Source organism: Glandiceps talaboti, chromosome 13 (assembly GCF_964340395.1).
Source record: "Glandiceps talaboti chromosome 13, keGlaTala1.1, whole genome shotgun sequence".
Lineage (NCBI taxonomy): Eukaryota > Metazoa > Hemichordata > Enteropneusta > Spengelidae > Glandiceps > Glandiceps talaboti.
Window position 1 is genome coordinate 16,722,865 of NC_135561.1, and position 20,011 is coordinate 16,742,875.

Genomic DNA, 20,011 nt, shown 5'->3' on the forward strand with positions numbered 1-20,011 from the left:
AAGATATACAATACACATCGAACATTTGGAAAACAATGGAAAACCTGAACTAGACACTCACAAAGAAAGAAAATCAGAAAAAAATCAAAAAAAATCTACCTACTAAGCGTAACCGGAACCACACTTTTTTTAAATTAGGCCTTAAAATTAACAAAATACTGATGTCTGCATTTTCACATAGTTGTTGTGTCATCATTATCCTAGGGATTTGCATATGTAGCCCCCCCCCCCACCATGTCCTTCTGTGGGTACGATTCAACAAAATACTTAATTTGCCATTATCATCATTTTTATTTTTATTTTTATAGCTGATGATGGCGATGACGAAGCCTTGGATGTTGTGAAAAAATTACTCCTTGACATCAAAAACAGGAAAGGACAAGTTGAAGGTGTGTACTCGACTTTATGCATTGATATATTTTAAAAATCTACAGGAAGATAATATGATTTGTCTCTTAAACCTGCACTAGCTGTACAAGAAGTTTTATTTGTTTCGATTAGGCAACAACAATATTTTCCCTAAAAAAATTTTTTTAAATGGACATAGTTAGACAACATATTCATTCAAAATTGTTAAACTGACATTAAGCAAAAAGACATGTATACGTACATGTTGATTACATGTAGATTTTATCCAGTAATATGTGGATATCGTGATTGCAATGGGGATGCTCATTTTAGGCATCCGAATATCAATTTGATTGAATTACTCACACCGTATCATGTATACACAAATATGTTTTCCTAATAAGTGATTCAATACTATTCAGGGTGTCCAATATTGTGAATAAGTCATTTTATCTAACAAAACAGTTTTGACAGATGTTTCAGTTGCAGCTGGTGTATATAGCTTTAACATCTTATCCGCAAAAACCGTATGTGTAGCTCAATGTGGTTATATTTCGACTAAGTTCCTAGAAATAAATATGAATAAATAAATATACATTATTCTTTACGCATACACATATATTATACATTATATTTCTTCCTTCCGTAGACGAAAAGAGAGGAAGAGGGCGAACCAGGTTTATGATGCCTGACTCCAAATTCGGGTAGGTTTCGGTTGGCATTCACGTTACATTGTTATGTTTGCTAAATAACAAGTCTCGTGATTTTTTGAAGCAATATAATGATTAAATATATTTCCCAATAGTATCCTTTGTTTAGTCGATGAAGGTATATATTCCGATCTATTTTGGGGTTTTATTTTCTTAGCAAATGTGAATTTTCCACCATAATCTTAGTTTTTGTTATTTATTTCAAAAGTTACATTTTACAAGTGCTAATACCGCAAAACAATCCTAAATGTTGAATTTTATGAGCAAACTGTAAAAAGTGTCTGAAAATGAAAACCCAAAATAGATCACAATATATTATATCGTACATAATCCAACCAGATTTAGTGGCAGCCAATCAAGTATAGTTATGCTGTTACAAAGTGTCAACAACAGCCGTTCAAGGCTGATTTATGAGACCAACCAGCTAATGTTACATCAGTTGTAACAAGTATCGCCATAACAACAATTTGCTCTTTTCATATGAAGCAGAAACTGTTCAGCCTGTTTAGTTTTAATATATATAATGACTTCTGTTTTAACTTCTAATCATAAGTCCAAGACAGGGCCTAAACATTATGATCTAGCACGCACAGACCCACAATGTAGTGCATACATCAGTGGTAGTTGATAATGCGTCACGAACACCATACCTTGACTACCAGGGAATAATACCCATACCATGGTTCTTGTTCGACAGCATTCAACATGGTCATATATTGTAGTTGTTCATTTTCGTCTTATGTGTGTGTTTAATTCCAGGATACGATCTGCAAATAACTGGTGAGATATTTACACCGCTGGAACCCAGACGAATATAATATCAAATTTAACAATATATGCAAACATATAATTACATAGCATGGTAGTCATATGTAATACACAAATGAACAATTATTATTTATACTTATGGAATTTCAATGCTTCTGGGTAGATGCCGTCGATCCGACTGGTTTTCTTTTTTGACCATAAATACGATGAACATGAACCATACTGTAAAAATAATAATCTGTTTTGTTAAGTTTAGTGTTAGTAGAGACATTGCCCCCCCCCCCCAATAAATTTGATATGTCTACACACGTGTAAAGTGTTAGGATAGTTTCAATTATTCATATACGATATAATATTTTGTTCATATACACATATACACATGTCCTCAAATAAAAGAATATTCATGATGTATAAACATAAACGTACATTAATAGGCATATTTGTCAGCTCTGACACTTCCGTGTGGTTAGGAATGTTTAGTAATTTGGTTTAGAGTGAAAGTAAACATTTCAGTATTTCATTACTTGTGTTTCTGTAAAAAAGAACTCCGATTTACCCAATAAATGAGATCGTTAAAAAAAAAATACATACATCTATTTTGCTCTAGTGTATTGATTGATTGATCACCACATTGACATTTTCAAATTGCATTTAAATTGAAAAATGTCATTTACTAATTTGGTTTGTCATTCATGTTCTGCGTTTTTATGCAATATTATTGATATGTATGCACGCATTGTTATAAATAAATCCTATACAACTTTTACATGTTTACGGGAACATTTGTCAGAACAGTTTTTGATTGACTGAAGGTATACACAGAGTACATTTACAAACCACTGTGATATTGAACAATGGACTTTTAACTGTCACATTATAAATGAATAAATAAATACCTCGACAGAACTTGCGATTACTGTTTGATTTTAATGAGTCTCGGGAGTTGTAGTGGAGATTTAAACTTAAAATCAACATCCCTCCTGTGTAAAAACAGTGAAGCAGTAAGTATGACAGTATTCCATTACAGTCTTCTAGCCTTCAACAGCAAGCTCAGGCGTGTGTATCCGTAATTTAGAAAATCACTGCGACTCTGGTAATGGGGCCTTGGGTTTACTAATTAAGATATGTGCAAACTAAATCAGTTTCAATGTGATAAATTGGAAATCCCAAAACAGTTACTGTGCAAGTTCATGGAATTCTGTCAATAAAAGTCTGAGATGCTTCCCTACCAAGACTATAATTAAACCAACGTCCATTCAGTAGTATGTTACTTTTTTATCAACATGCTGCGACAATAGTTTAGTTTGTGTCTATCTTAGAAAACCGAAAGCCCAATTACCAGAGTGTAATTCACCCGAAACAAAAGCTCTCTCTGGATTTTCTATGATTTTGAAGCTAAAAACGGCTGTCCCAGCTATGATCGGAAGAAATTAAAGAGGCACACAACTCCAGAAAATAAAGTTAATTTCATAAACTTTATGTAAGAGCGTATTTCCTACAGATAAACAATCATTAATATTTAATATGCATCTAAACAATTTTTACGTCAGCTAAGACCCATAAGGCAATGGTGTTCCTTTGAATGAAAAAGAGGGGTGAACAAGAGTTTCTGTTTGGTGTTTTGTGGCAACTTAACCGAACGAAATATATGTGATGTGAATTCATGATTGACCTTCCATGACCCAATGGTTCCGAAAATACATTTACACCCTGGGATGGCCTCCCACTTTAAATGTCTCATTTCAAGACATTGTTTCCAAATATAAACTGATGTGACCATGGAGTATCATATTGATAGGGAAGAGCTGTAGTTTTAGTACATGCTATGCGACCAATACAAGATATTGATGATCGTTACAAAATGTCAGACATGTACCTTGTTTCTGTTGTCATTTGTTACAGGTAATATATTAATCTATATTTTTTAAGGCGATAGACACGTCTACTCTCGATTCTCTTCCCAGTGTACCCAGATAAACTGTAGACAAACTTTTTAAATAATAACCATACGAGAAATGCGCCCTCAACTGACTAAGGACAGTTTTGTATATAAGTCGATTCTTTAGCATAACACTAACTGACGTTTTGTTATCTATGTAATTAGAAAGTATGACGTCAATCATAATCAGAGTTTGGCGGCATGATCTCAACATATTGCATGACAACCCTAAGGGAAAGAGGTGCTGGCTTCTACAAATTGTTCTATGTTTATGCAGCTTAGCTGCGAAAAACCGATATACATTTGTTTACAGTTCCATAGCATGTATGTATGTATGTATGTATGTATGTATGTATGTATGTATGTATGTATGTATGTATGTATGCGTGCATATATGCATGCATATGCATGCATGTATGCATGTATGTATGTATGTATGTATGTATGTATGTATGTATGTATGTGTGTATGTATGTATGTCTTCGTGTGTATGTGTGTGTGTGTGTGTGTGTTCTATATGAGTTTATTATTAACAATCGATTTCGATTAGTTGACCAATGATATATCCAATTTTCACAATAACTTTTAGAATCGTACGACGTGCTCAAAATGAAGCGATTTATCAAATATACCCCCGCGCTGTAACATTTGAGGTAATATTTCTTTTGTTGATTTGACTGGTGCCAATATGTCATGGAATTTGCCAATATTTAATCAGGTGCCGAAATTTATGAATGTAATTAAGAGGAATGTCAATCATTCATGAATACCTACTTTATTTGGACGTACCACTGGAGAATTATCAAAATACGAGGCACACAGTTTGACTTACGATTGTGTCTAACTAATTATAAGCTATATTTTGGTGACTGAATCTTTCATTTTAAAAGAACACCTTGGAGAAGAGATCTTTCAAATTTGATACGCAAAATAGTTTTAAAATGTCGATTTAAAAAAAACACAGTTATTAGTAATTCTATGTTAACCTGTCTACCTTTCATATCTAATACTGTTGCACCATTTTCCGAAATGTCACATTTTGTTCATATTAACAGCGTGGCCACGTCATTTATGTATAAAGGGACAGGAAAACTACATGATAATGCTTTAAAATATAAATGCATCTTTACATGTATCTGGAGTAAAGTACATTTTTTAATTTAGCCATTTACGTGCGTTTTTGTGATATGACTCACACACATCTGGTAAATTGCTTGTTACACAGCTGAGCTCATCACGTTATGATCATATCTGTTGGAGGTCAATGACTACGATTCAGGTATGACGACAGATGGGTAGAAATGAATGTAGATATGATGAGATTATCGTCATCAAGATGGCAATCAATAGTAAAAATAATCACCATCAACACTGTCTATTCCTTATCGCAATCATCGTGTTCGACATGAGCGTTAAAAACAATGCCAGTATCTTATAAAGCTAATATTTCGTGAGATGTATCAAACAGATCTATTGCCCCAGAAGAACCATAAGACATAACACTTCAGCCTTCGTATTAGAAGCTATTTAAATAACCGAATTCTATTCATGGAAAAAGGTGAAAGTCAAATAACATTGCCTAATTTGTCTAAGTTATGAGTGAGCCGGATATTTTAACCTGAAGAAGTATCAAAGACAACAACTATATGGGTGTAGCAGCTCCATAAATTACCGGGTTTTATTCTGGAATTGTGAAACATGACATTTAAAGAAGATTGAATCTGTTGCCCAAAAAGTCAACCAGATGTTTTGCCACAGAAGAACTGAGAAAAATAACATTTAAATTAATATGAAAGCGCCATAAATAACCAATTCAATAATGATATATACATATATCTTTTGTGGAATCAATTGCCACTGTAAATCACTTGAAATCGTTGCACCTGTTTTTAAAGTACCTTTTCCTTTGGTTCAAGTGTTTATCGATTGCTGTTCCTTTCGTTGTTTTTCAAGACGTTAGAACGACTTTTCAAATAAAGATCAAATCAAAGAAACATTGGAAACATGACGTTATGAAATACCTTGATACATTGGCTAAGCCTTTGTATAACTATGACTGACATATGGCCATTTCAATTTTCACTCGTGTTAAGTAATTAACCACACAGGTCACCATTGTTGACATATAGCCACCTATGAATACTTCTCAACCTGACACTTAATTACATTTGTCACATATAGTACCTGTGGGCGTGGTCTGCCCATAACACAAATAGGCACATTGCTTTGTTTGCTGACTTGTAGAAGGAAACCCAGTATGCCAACATCCCCTGCCAGAGTGTTATCTACTGAAAGTATCTAGTAGTTATGGCGAAACAATCCAAGGTGTCAGTATTTGTCTTCACAGTGGTTATTCTGATGACAATATGCCTATGTAATTGTACAACTATACGAGCATCGAAAAAGGGTAAGGCATTCATGATTAGTATTAATTAACTAATATATTGATCCCAACGTAAGGTTTATTGGTATATCGACCTAACTTAAATGAAAAGTGTGTGTTTAGTAGCCTTAGTATTTTACTTTGATGACTAATTTAGTAGAAAGTAGACGTTACATATAAAATGCTATATCTTAAGTTATTACTGAGCTACGTAGTCTAGGAAGTAGGGCAATTAAGATTTATGTGAACTGTTTCTTAGATTAGCAGGGGAGTTGACAATTTCCTATCACCTTCACCTATATCACTGTTATAAATAAGGTTTTAGCTACATTCAAACACTATACCAATGCAAAGATTATGTTAATAATGTACAGTGCATATTTGGTAAGTGCTAAATCCTGTCTATGGAATACAAATAAATGAGCAATACCACAAGAAACCAACAGCTAACGCCTTCAAAACGAATTAAGACACATCTATTCTAACTGTACAGTAACACTGAACTCTACATCGTATGTAACTGGTGCTAAAAAAATCATTGATTGGTTGATTTATTGATTAGGGGATTGATTGATTGATTGATTGATTAATTGATTGATTGATTGATTGATTGATTGATTGATTGATTGATTGATTGATTGATTGATTGATTGATTGATTGATTGATTGATTGATTGATTGATTGATTAATTTGATTGATTGATTGATTGATTGATTGATTGATTGATTGATTGATTGATTGATTGATTGATTGATTGATTGATTGATTGATCGACTGACTGACTGACGGACTGACTGACTGACTACACTACTTTACAATATTTATCAAGTGTGATAATATGAGGTTATTACCCGATATCACGTCTTCGTTAGTAATTATCGTATCGCCGTGAGTGAAGTTTCTGTAAAGACGAGTGTCACGTTACAGAAACTACACCAACGGTGATACGACGAATGAAGAGGTGATATCGGGTAATAACCGATTTATCATATGCCTATGCTCATATCAATCACTCCTTGTGACGTTTCACGCGAAATATCACTTCAGATATGGGACGTAACGTCATGATATTCACGTTAGACGTCACCAGAAAACACCTTTCTGACTGGACAAAACAAATGATAGTATTTATGATCGTAAATTTATGTTTGTACAGGTACATACATTTCGCCCCGGTATCGCTGGCACCCGTACAGCTGTGTGTACACATTAGCCATCCACTGACACTGTGTACGCTACTCATATCGTTACCACACTATCGTGCTGCATGCACTAGTTACGCTCGCGGGTTGGCTATCTAGTTCTACTAACTAGCATTTTCTGAAACTTTTAGAGAACTTACTCTAGTACCATTATATGTATATATTGTATATTGTATTTTGAAATAGTTTTGGAAAGTTACAGCGAAATCTGATGAAAATTGATGATCGTCGGAGCAGGTTCAGCAGTGTTAGCAAACTATCATGTATATGTGAATTTTATGCGACACACGAAGCGATCTGCAACGCAAGCCGTGCTCTTTTTCCCTTTGAACTCCTGGGCATAGGCATATGATTATGAGGTTATTACCCGATATCACCTCTTCCTTTTTCTTATCGTCGTGAGTGCAGTTTCCGTAACGTGACAGGAGTCGTTAGATAGTATATTGTATTGCTGTCCGGCAAAATGAATCTCCATTTGATTATGTTCATGTTTTATCTATCGATGAAAAGGAAATGTAACTCATTGTTCAATAAATTGTGTTTACCCGTAAAGCGAATGATGGATTTATTAACCTATGGATCTACTTGTATTATCTATATATATTTTTTTTATCTTTGTGAAGTGGTTTATGTTAAAAACTATTTTACATTATTTCAAAATCATGGCATATGGTTCTGAGAAATATTATAAAACGTAGTTATGCACGTCTTGAGTAAGTTCATGTTTTATTACTCAACTACCTGTACAATAGTATCCTCTATACAACATGCATTTCATATCAGGATACGAAATGCAATGAACTGTTGTTATTAATAATATAGACTGAAGTAGCTACACAGAAATATAATTAAAAAAGTGTACAAACAGAGTGTAATCCTGTACAACTTATTCACCTTTATGTGAACCTCTGTTTCAGCTTAAATGTTGTGTGACTGATAGTACAAGCTTGGCAGGCTATCACCCAGGGGGTGCGAGTATTCTATGTAATATTTTCACTTATGCAAGACATTCACATTTAACTGGTTCCGACATACGTCAGATTTTTAAATGACAAGGCAAGCCTTTATACTGAAAGTATGCTCTTTTCAATTCACCAAAGGTAATTGATGCAATGACTGCTAAATGATGTACTTCTGAAATGCACCTGTAGTTCAACGACTTAAACCAAACACACTTTGATTGATTGATTGTTTGCTTGCTTGCTTGATAGATTGATTGGTTAATTTGATTGATTGATTGATTGATTGATTGATTGATTGATTGATCGACTGACTGACGGACTGACTGACTACACTACTGTACAATATTTATTTATCAAGTGTGATAATATTAGGTTGTTACCCGATATCACGTCTTCGTTAGTAATTGTCGTATCGCCATGAGTGCAGTTTCTGTAAAGACGAGTGTCACGTTACAGAAACTACACCAACAGTGATACGACGAATGAAGAGGTGATATCGGGTAATAACCGATTTATCATATGCCTATACTCATATCAATCACTCCTTATGACGTTTCACGCGAAATATCACTTCTGATATGGAACATTAAACATCTTGATATTCACGCTAAACATCACCAGAAAACACCTTTCTGACTGGACAAAACAAATGATAGTATTTATGATCGTAAGTTCATGACAACGCTGTACAGGTACATACATTTCGCACCCGTACAGCTGTGTGTGTATTAGCCATCCACTGACACTGTGTACGCTACCCATACCGTTACCACACTATCGTGCTACATGCACTAGTCACGCTCGCGGGTTGACCATCTAGTTCTACTATTAAACTAGCATTTTCTGAAACCTTTAGAGAACTTACTCTAGTACCATTATTGTATTTCGAAATAGTTTTGGAAAATTACAGCGAAATCTGATGATCGTCGGAGCAGGTTCAGCAGGGTTAGCAAACTATCATGTATATGTGAATTTTATGCGACACACGAAGCGCTCTGCAACGCAAGCCGTGCTCTCTTTCCCTTTGAACTCCTGGGCATAGGCATATGATTATGTGGTTATTACCCGATATCACTTCTTCGTTTGTATTATCGCCATGAGTGCAGTTTCCGTAACGTGACAGGAGTCGTTAGATAGTATATTGTATTGCTGTCCGGCAAAATGAATCTCCATTTGATTATTTTCATGTTTTATCTATCGATGAAAAGGAAATGTAACTCATTGTTCAATAAATTGTGTTTACCCGTAAAACGAATGATGGATTTATAAACCTATGGATCTACTTGTATTATCTATATATATATTTTTTATCTTTGTGAAGTGGTTTATGTTAAAAACTATTTTACATTATTTCAAAATCATGGCATATGGTTCTGAGAAATATTATAAGCTGTAGTTATGCACGTCTTGAGTAAGTTCATGTTTTATCACTCAACTACCTGTACAATATTATCCTCTATACAACATGCATTTCATATCAGGATACGAAATGCAATGAACTGTCGTTATTAATAATAGATGAAGTAGCTACACAGAAATATAATTAAAAAATGTACAAACAGAGTGTAATCCTGTACAACTTATTCACCTTTATGTGAACCTCTGTTTCAGCTTAAATGTTGTGTGACTGATAGTACAAGCTTGGCAGGCTATCACCCAGGGGGTTGCGAGTATTCTATGTAATATTCTCACTTATCCAAGACATTCACATTTAACTGGTTCCGACATACGTCAGATTTTTAAATGACAAGGCAAGCCTTTATACTTAAAGTATGCTCTTTTCAATTCACCAAAGGTAATTGATGCAATGACTGCTAAATGATGTACTTCTGAAATGCACCTGTAGTTCAACGACTTAAACCAAACACACTTTGACAATTTATTCAATTTATCGTCTAAATGTAATCTCTTCTGACATCTGTACATTCGACCAAAGATATTGTATAAAAAAAGGTCTGGGCACACAATACATGTTTTCACAATTTACAAATGTATCACACTATGTACATATTATATATTTCTTTAAATAATTACTGTTTGGTCTGTTAGATGCTCTCTCCACTGCTTCATCACCATACATGTATATTGAATAAAACATTAACTCTAGAGGATACCAGAGAGAAAGTAACATAATTGAACTTGATGTATTTGTTCGTAACGTATTTGTGCAAATGGCATATTCCAAACATAACAAAATTGTTGTATGGAAATGTCACAATATATCGGATATTATTCAGTCCACGAATAAACCATGTCTACTTTGTACTGCGCTCAAAATAAACTAGGAGTGTTCAGGAAACATTGACACATAAAAGCACAACTATCGAAGTAAGGTAAAATGCAGATGACCGTGGGAGATTCTGTAAGTGTCTGGGTACCATAAATAGACGTCAGGTGTTTAACGTGTTCACGAGTTTTATGACCAATAGATTATTCTATGTTGTATAATCATTTCAGCTGATAACTAAAACAGACGTGCCAAGTTTCATTTAAAAAACAGTAATTATCAACGAAACCTATAGTAGCATTTAGATAGGATAGCATACCGTCCAAGGCCATGGTGGAATCGCATTAAGTAAGTGGGTCAATGCAATAATTTATTAGGCAATTAACTGATATCCGAGAATCAGGAAGAAATGATTGATTGGAAAATACGATCAATGTTACTGAAATTCATACTGACAATTTTAACGGTAATGATCTTTAAATGGCATTAACCCTATAATTATGATGAAATTATAATAAATAATACATAAATAAATCCGTATGCACACGTTATACATGTCATACGTTCAGACGTCGACAGAAATTGAAATAGGGGAACACATAGCAGAGTTCATTATCAGAAGGTTACACAGCATTGTAACATGTCGGCGATATATATATATATATATATATATATATATATATATATATATATATATATATATATATATATATTTGTGTGTGTGTAACAATATCAAGCAAGACACTCGTGAGCCGTTACACAGTGTTTCACGCTGTTGCGATTACCAGGCGACATCTGATTATCTGATCATGACATCTGATGATCCAATGACGATGACCGTCTGATGATCGCAACAGTGTAAAACACTATGTAACGGCTCCCGAGTATCTTGACGAATGCCATAGAGATTTCTATGAAAATCCATAACCGGCAATTCATTCACGTGTAGGTTTAATTTCTCAACGTAATGTGTTTCAATATTCTCCTGTACGTTAGCGTTTAACTTGTTTAAAGGGAAGTCACTCTAATTGGAGCTATTGGGTTTTATAGTCAAAGTCTTTCTGCTCACGTAGAACTACTTAATTTGTTATTAGCAATGAGGCGAACGATCACCTTTTATTATTGCTTTCATGGGTTATTAAATTAGCTTGTGACAATAATGATTGAAGATGGTTCGTTAAAGCAATCATCTGATGAAGATACAACCATGTCCATTCCTCTGTGTCATATGCCTGATGTACGTCTATTCAGTGAGATCGAAAACCCCATATGCAGTCTTGTATGTGGCAAGAACGAACTAAAACGCTAACAATATAGCGATTTCTAATTCGCAACATTGAGAATCCGAAATAGGAATTTCAAATAAACATAGACATATGTACTGGTATGATTATGTGTTGAAAGACAACTCAATAAATTATCGGTGTTTTAAAAAACCAGGATTGAAATTTTCATAAAACACATTTAAATAATTTTCAATAATTTCAAATTTTTTGTATCATAATTCAACTGTAACACTTAATAGTCATATAGTCAACTTTATTATGTAGCACACATGCGTCCATTACTTTCCTTTATTTTACAGGGCGTGTTAGGAGTCATTTAATCTATTTATTTCACTGAATTTAAATAATACTTCTTAAGGCATTCCTTTACTAAAATAATGCCATCAAGTGTCATTGTCATGGATTGTATGTTTATTGTGTACTATTCCCAGTGACGTATTTTTATCTATGAACATTACACGCGATGTCACTAATCATACAGTCAGCTGTGGATTATCCTATCGGTTGTACAGTAAATGGTTTGCTGATATAGTAACATAGTTATCACTGGCTTAGATTATAACAAGTACTTACAATTTAGTTTTATTTGATGTTAGGTTTTTAGGAATTGTAAGGATTCATACCTTCGCTTTTGTATGTGGTGTTACAATTACAGTCCTAATGCACATATTTGGCATATGTGCTAGCAAAGGTTGATCAGCATCCCATATGAAGTTGGAAAATACTGAAGTCATCATGAGGCAGTAATGAGAAACATGTAATACCACCATTTATCAGATAAACAGTCTACTACTGTTATGTTCTTCGTTGCATTTTCAAGAATACTGCGATGGAGATGAAATTGATTTTTAAATCACCGAAATTTGTAGTCCATGTGCGATGAAAGGTAAAACTTTTAGCTGAATTGAGCGGCCAGAGTACTGTAAATTACGTATACTGAGTGTTTATTCTCATTTAAGATTGATTTGGGTGTTTTTTGAGGCTTGACAAGAGGGACAGAGAAAGACCTAGAGTGAACCCTTGTGTTTTTGTATAGTGATGGGTAAAAAAACGTATCTAGGTATACCCCCACGAGTATCTGTTTATTTGCTGGTTTATTTAATTATTTCATTTGTCACTATACTTGCCGTTCGTTTGCTTGTTCATTTGTCATTTATTTGATAGTTGATTTATTTATTTGTTTGTTTTGTTTTAAACGTATCTAGGTATACCCCCACGAGTATCTGTTTATTTGCTGATTTATTTTATTATTTTATTTGTCCTATACTTGTCGTTCGTTTGCTTGTTCATTTGTCATTTATTTGATAGTTTATTTATTTATTTGTTTGTTTTGTTTTGTTTTGTTTTGTTTTGTTTTGTTTTGTTTTGTTTTGTTTTGTTTTGTTTTGTTTTGTTTTGTTTTGTTTTGTTTGTCACATGGTTCCTGGGTCCCCTGTGGTTAAACTTTCGAATTAGTCAAACTGACAATTCAGGAAATGGTTCCGATGTGAAATGTTGTCCATAAATTCTATCAATCTGCATATGTTATAATGATGATGCACTGTTGAATTCAAAGAAATAATTGATGAACATTCCATTTAATTAGTATTTAGTTTGATGTTTAGAGAGAGCATGTGCGAGAATATATGTGTGTTCAAAAACGAGACAGCACATTGTATTATTGCAACCTTCAAACAATAGCCATTGTTGCGACACGTTAATATAATATATTGAACGCAATACATTTGTTTAATTATACTCCCTACAAAGTGGCGCTTCTAATTACTTTCTTGACCTTGCAGTGCATCTTTAGGACTTCCCATGCATACACTATCTCGATTACAGGTGACAATGTCCGGGGTAAAGCATCTCACCATCTTCTATATTCTATCTCAATGAACAACAAAGCTTTACTTTTCGCACTAGATTGCGTCGGTTCTTTTTGTAAGAAAGACGAGCATATCAAACATATATAAACATACATATAAACAGACATACATACATACAAACAAACAAACAAACAAACAAACAAACAGACGAACAATTAGACGTAAATAAATAAATAAACTAGATGATTCTTTGCTGCTGTTATCATGGAAATAATATATGATCTTGAGCCCTCCAAAAAAATATTTCTTCTAGAAAAGTTTAACTATTCATAACTCGATGATGTCAACACACAATCCACTACAGCCGCCCAACTCGCCAAACCCTCTCTGTTTTTCAGTCTCCGTATGTCTGTCTGTCTGTCTGTCTGTCTGTCTGTCTGTCTGTCTGTCTTTATCTCTCTCTCTCTCTCTCTCTTAATTAAAATAAATTGAATATGAGTATGAATTAATAAAAAGGGATATTGCTATACATATTATTTATGGCAGTATCACTTATCGAAGACGTCATATACATATAACATTTAAGACGCCATCGTCTAATGTTTAATCGTTGATAATATTCCCTTTCCGTTTCCAGCTAAACTCTGGAGGGACGATGGACGATGTGGTGTTTTATATCCTCTCAAGAAAAATGGACTCCCTGCTGCCTGTAACCCATATGGTCCCTCGCCATGTTGTTCAGCAGCCATGTGGTGTGGAAGTTCATCATCCCATTGTAATTGCAGAGAATGTATAGACTTCCGTAAAGTATTCGGTATAGACAAAGGTAATTATTTCCATCGTCATTTGCAATATTAATGTATTGTATGCAGTACATATGAGATGACTGCGTACAGTTAACCAGATTAAACTATTGTTGATATATGATATTCATACATGATAACGAATAAATGAATACACATATGTATAATATACTTTTCTATATATATATATATATATATATATCTAGTTGAAAATAAATATATAATTGTGTAATGAATTGTGTTTGTGACTTTCCCTTCTCTCTTTGATTCTCTGCGCATGCTCTTCATTTCAATCTTCCATATCTTCACTCTGCTTTGTTTTTTATGCTATTCTTTTACTCCCCAATACAAAATTTCATATTATTGCTTAGTTTATAAAGCAAACAATCACTGTCGAGTGTGCATTGACACGTTTGTATGCGCTGAATCCCTGTAACTCATAAGTTGTCAGAAACACTGGAATTTACCCCAAGGTTAGGGTGTCTATTATAGAGATAATCGTATAAGTAATTACAATCGTTTGTGGATGTCACAGTGTTTCACTATATATAAAGCGGCATTTAGATACAACATGCCTGAATTTATAGGCAAGCATGTAGGCTGGCGAGATATACAGACAGAAAGCACACAGACAAACGATAGATAGACAGACATACAGCCAGCCAAACCGAACGAACTTGTAAAATGTGGATTAATTTATGAGCTTTGGATATTCAGTTTTTTGAAAAGATAATAGAATAGGAATACTTTATACGTTAATCGGAAAATCAGGTACATGGTATTATATTTGGTTTGTGTGTGTGTGTGTGTGTGTGTGTGTGTGTGTGTGTGTGTGTATTCGGTGTGTTTTGGGTGTGTTTTGGTGTATATGTGTGCTTAAGTCCGCAAACAGATGCCTCACACAATCAATAAGAAACTATGTTGAAATACATGTTATGGCAATTTGAGAGGTTGAATGGATATATTTGGTTTCATTGAATCTTCCTCATTACAAACTATCTGATTTGTCTGTATGTTCTTCAATGTAGGCTGAAGAAGAGTATATTATATAACTTCGGCAACAAACAGATATAACTGATCCGGTTGTTATTCTTTTAAGTGGTTTGATGTCAAGCAACATGTATACTTCAGAACTTGTTGTATCATCAACATCTCGTAACAATACACTACACGATCGAACGTTCTAAAGTGAATCTCTTCTCAAGACCACCTGGTTTCGAAATGACTCCCTGACGTAATCTTACATTTTTATTCACCTTTAACATAATTTCAACTTTCCTACCCAGAAAAAAAGACTTTATTTTTTCTGATAGTTCATGTTTTGTCACTTTAATTAAATACCGCTTTATTTGACTGTAAGTAGTTGTAGAGCAAAGTTTAGAACACAATAAATTGACTTATTGATAATATTAAACATATTAAACATATTGAACATATTAAACTATTGTTTATTCCTTTCGTTGTACGTGATACTGCCAAACGAGAGAGAGAGAGAGAGAGAGAGAGAGAGAGAGAAAGAAAGAAAAGCACGATGCTTTTTTACGTCTCACACCACGTATGTTTTGTCGAGAAAAACGGAAAACAATATATAGACACTTATATAGCGCTCACACACAAACACGTTTACATAATATCTCACTGTGAACATAAATACACCAATTCTGTGCTTGGACATACTTATCTCAGCCCGCAGTGATGTAGATTTGTGTAAACAGTGAGAGAAAATGTAATAGTAAATGCTTGCACACGTGGTGTCTCTGTTTTATTTGTTTAATTCGTAACAAAAATCCTTGTGTGGCGCATACAAACATTGTGCCGCCCAATTCAAACTTTATAGCTTCTCTGATTTGGTAGTAAGTATCAATACACTGTAGTACATTGATGTCTGGCATGAAGTAGCTTTTTACTTCAAGCAAATGATTTCTTTGTATTTTCAATGTTCGACTCAAACAAAATAAACAGCACACTAACAAACGATTAACAAACGAATAAGCGATTTTATTCTGGCAGTAAAATGAGGATAAGTATGATTGGAAATTATACCTGCGGGGCTATCTTATTTCAACTGAGTGATTAGTAATGATATGGACCGGTAATAAATTGAACATAAATACTTGATTATTATTATTCACTTGAAAACAGGTGTATGAATGCATAAATTATTTGGACATGTACATGAGTTGGTATATTTTGGTGTATGAATGCCGATACGTTAGATCTAGACTCATTATCATTATACTGTTACGCACACACATGGGGAGATATGTACATTTATCCGTTAGGCTTCATAATTTTATGATATACTCTTTATCACTTTACTGTTACACACGGACATACGGACATACATACATCCATACATACATACATACATACATACATACACACACACACACACACATACATACATACATACATACATACGTACACACACACACATACATACATACATACATACATACATACATACATACATACATACATACATACATACATACATCACATCACATCACATCACATCAAATGTGATCATGTTGAGGGACAGTTTGATGCATTATACACATTACCCTGTGATACAAATGTGTAACATTGCAGATCACGTGATTTAATTCGTCTACATTAGTGTTTTTCAAAATTAGATTAAGTGTAAACTTAACTTAGTTGTAGTTTTGACAGTTCCTGTACTAGATAATACATAGGATGTAGTTTGTGTAGCATTTACAGGTGGGGTTTTAGTTGATAATTCACCTCGTGTAGTTATGGTTTCAATAGATGTTATAACAGTACTACAGTATTAGTAGGACGACTAGTATTAAACAATGGATCACCATTTGCTGAAAAAAACATAATGAAAAGAAATAAGTTTAATAACAACATGTTGTTGTGATCAGCTAAATGTTGTGCTCCAGGGCCAAGATATTATTCACTCTGATTATCAATTCCTACCAATGTCTCTGCAGTGGTTTATAAAACGAAAGTCAACAGACTAGAGTGCAGTTTCCTCAATTGAATTGATATACAAGCAGATAAAATATACAAGCAGATACATGTACACATAGCATAGCTATTGTATTATTAACACAATAAATTAACAAGGGAAAGGTTACAATTAAAACTTACACATTTGTCAGATGAACGAGTTCAGAGTGCTACAATAATCGTCATCCAGTTGAAACCCTGGACTTCTATGTCTATGTACAAGAAAGTGATTTTATTAAATATTAAAGATGCTATTAAAAGTCTCAACATAACTTTATAAGTATTGCGATATCTAAATTGAAATTTCGGCGAAAAGATGCTATCTGTCCGTGTTAGAATACTAAAATGATGTGTTTTAGTCAAGGTATTAACGTTTAGTATCACCATCCTTACTTGTTCAGTTATGTATGTCAAAATTAGAAGAAAACAGTCACAAAACATTTAGAACCTTAAACAAAAGCACCAAAGTAATGGGTTTGAAATGATTTAAGTACCACAAATTGGACTCGTCCATTCATCACATGTTGCCAAATAAGGATATGGAAATACTGCGCACCAGTAAATGATCTTACAACTAACCACATTTGGCAGCTAGTCTTGATCTACTTCACCGCCCGGCTGGCTCTCATGCCATAACTCACTATCACTGCCAAATGTTGACCCAATCAACCACTGGAAGACATTACGTTGGTCTGTTTCTCGGCACCCAACCCAATATCCTTCAACGCTCTCTTCAACGTTGAAAGCGGCATCTTCTGATGTTCATAAATGCTTAGCATTTGGGACTTAAAGCTAACTGTAATGTCAACAATTTACTCTGTTCGACAGACGAGAAGTTAGTGTGTCTTAGACACCACACGAAATTGTAAGAGTGTGTAAAGCAGGATGCTTTGAAGAAGTCACCTCCGACTAACGCATCTTTTGATGTGTTCTGTGTTAGAGTAAATTGTAGCATAAAACGTCAAATGCTAAGCTCTTATGACCAGGATTCAGTGTGTCTCAAACAAGAATTGTGTGTGTCTCAACACCCAAATGCTAAGGTTTTATGACAAAAAGTGTAGATGTCACCTGAGTCTGCGACCTGCCATTTATCAATGAGACATTTGACTACTACATGCCAAAAGTAAATCATCAATTGCTGCCCAAACCCTACAGATGTGGCACAATGTCATTAGCACCATTTTATTCATCCCCTTGTAAGTTTTCAATACATTTTCAAAACTTTCAAACTTTGGTTACTTTACGGTGGTCTGAAAATTGACCTCTAGATGGTAAGAAAATTATACTGTCAATATCATTTGCATTCAATTAATGCAACAACACACATCCGTTTATTCATTTATGGTGTTGATGATTTTATCATCCAACCATTTGGGTATTGTATAATTTGTGTTTATAAGAATTTAAAAATGGAATAAAGTATGGATTCACTTTAGAGAAGAGAAGGGAGCTGACGGAAACAGCTATATAGGCCTAGACAAGGAAATTCGATCTGCTCCCTGGCTACTTCTAAAATGACCCAAGTTAACCATGGAATTGTATGTAGTCTGAGTTAATTCCCTAAAGGCCCAGTGATCCCGAGTACAAGTGGAGATATGAGAGTGATTCTAGTATAGTTACATGATCTACCAGCTAGGTGCGGAGATCAAAGAGTAACACTGGTGAAAAAGTAACACAGATGGAAAATTAACGTTATAACATTGAGATTGAACCATTTGTTACATTGGTGAACCACACACTTTTGTTACACTGGTGGACGAACTGGACTTGGACAAGAAGGACCATTATGTGCGTAATGACACAAAGTTTAAACTTTACGAAGAATTATTGACAACCCTAAGAAGAAGGGAAAATAGCCGCTGGGTGAGTGACAAATAACGCTATAAAATTATTCAAATTACAATGATGGAGATCTGGGTTTGAACGAGAAGGAAAAGTACGTACAAAAAGATGCGGAGATGATTCGAGAACTTTTCGAAAGGAAATAATTATGTTACAATGGTGGAAATCCTACTCGAACAAGATCTGGTAACATATTGCAGTGACAGAATAGGACATTGCAGAAGGAGATAGTGTGTCTGAAAGCATGAAATTGTGAATAAATAGGAAATGATAGAGACTATAACATACTTTGCAGCGAAGGACAACAAGGACCGACCATCCGGCATACGCGATTGGTAAAGCAGAGAGAAAGACGAGTTTAAAAGAACACTTTAATTATCACAAGATATCGTACTCTGATGCAGAACGCAGCAGTTTGCACGAGAAGTACATGTTTAAGACCTTTGACGGACAAAGAACTCATTAATCATACGGTAGTAAACATTTTTTACAGATTGTTATTTCTATTCGTGATCAGCGATTTTATTGTTTTTACAAAGCTAATTAGGACAGAGAAATGTATAAGAAATAATAATGGTTTGCTCGATTCACTTTGACGACCAACATTTTTTGAAATCTGTTTTCTTATCGGAACCATTTCGATCAGTGATGCTGTTTTGCATCTCATGAATCAATACATACAAGCAGAAATAATACAAATGATGAATTATCTGTGGAGAAATTTTGGTTTAAGAATAATTATATTTATCGAAGTAT

General features: G+C 34.2%; 2 long non-coding RNA genes across 2 annotated transcripts in view; both read left to right on the forward strand.

The window, feature by feature from the left end:
- LOC144444803 (uncharacterized) overlaps nucleotides 1-2,721 on the forward strand; it is an 11,142-nt gene extending 8,421 nt beyond the window's left edge. The window contains exons 3-5 of the long non-coding RNA XR_013481870.1: nucleotides 309-389; nucleotides 998-1,052; nucleotides 1,818-2,721. This is a non-coding gene — a long non-coding RNA (uncharacterized LOC144444803). The remainder of the gene's footprint in view (nucleotides 1-308; nucleotides 390-997; nucleotides 1,053-1,817) is intronic.
- Nucleotides 2,722-6,043: 3,322 nt separating this feature from the next.
- On the forward strand, nucleotides 6,044-15,710 carry LOC144444447 (uncharacterized). The gene is made up of 3 exons (XR_013481835.1): nucleotides 6,044-6,172; nucleotides 14,272-14,460; nucleotides 15,466-15,710. It is a non-coding gene; the product is annotated as an uncharacterized LOC144444447 (long non-coding RNA).
- The last annotated feature ends 4,301 nt before the right edge of the window (nucleotides 15,711-20,011 follow it).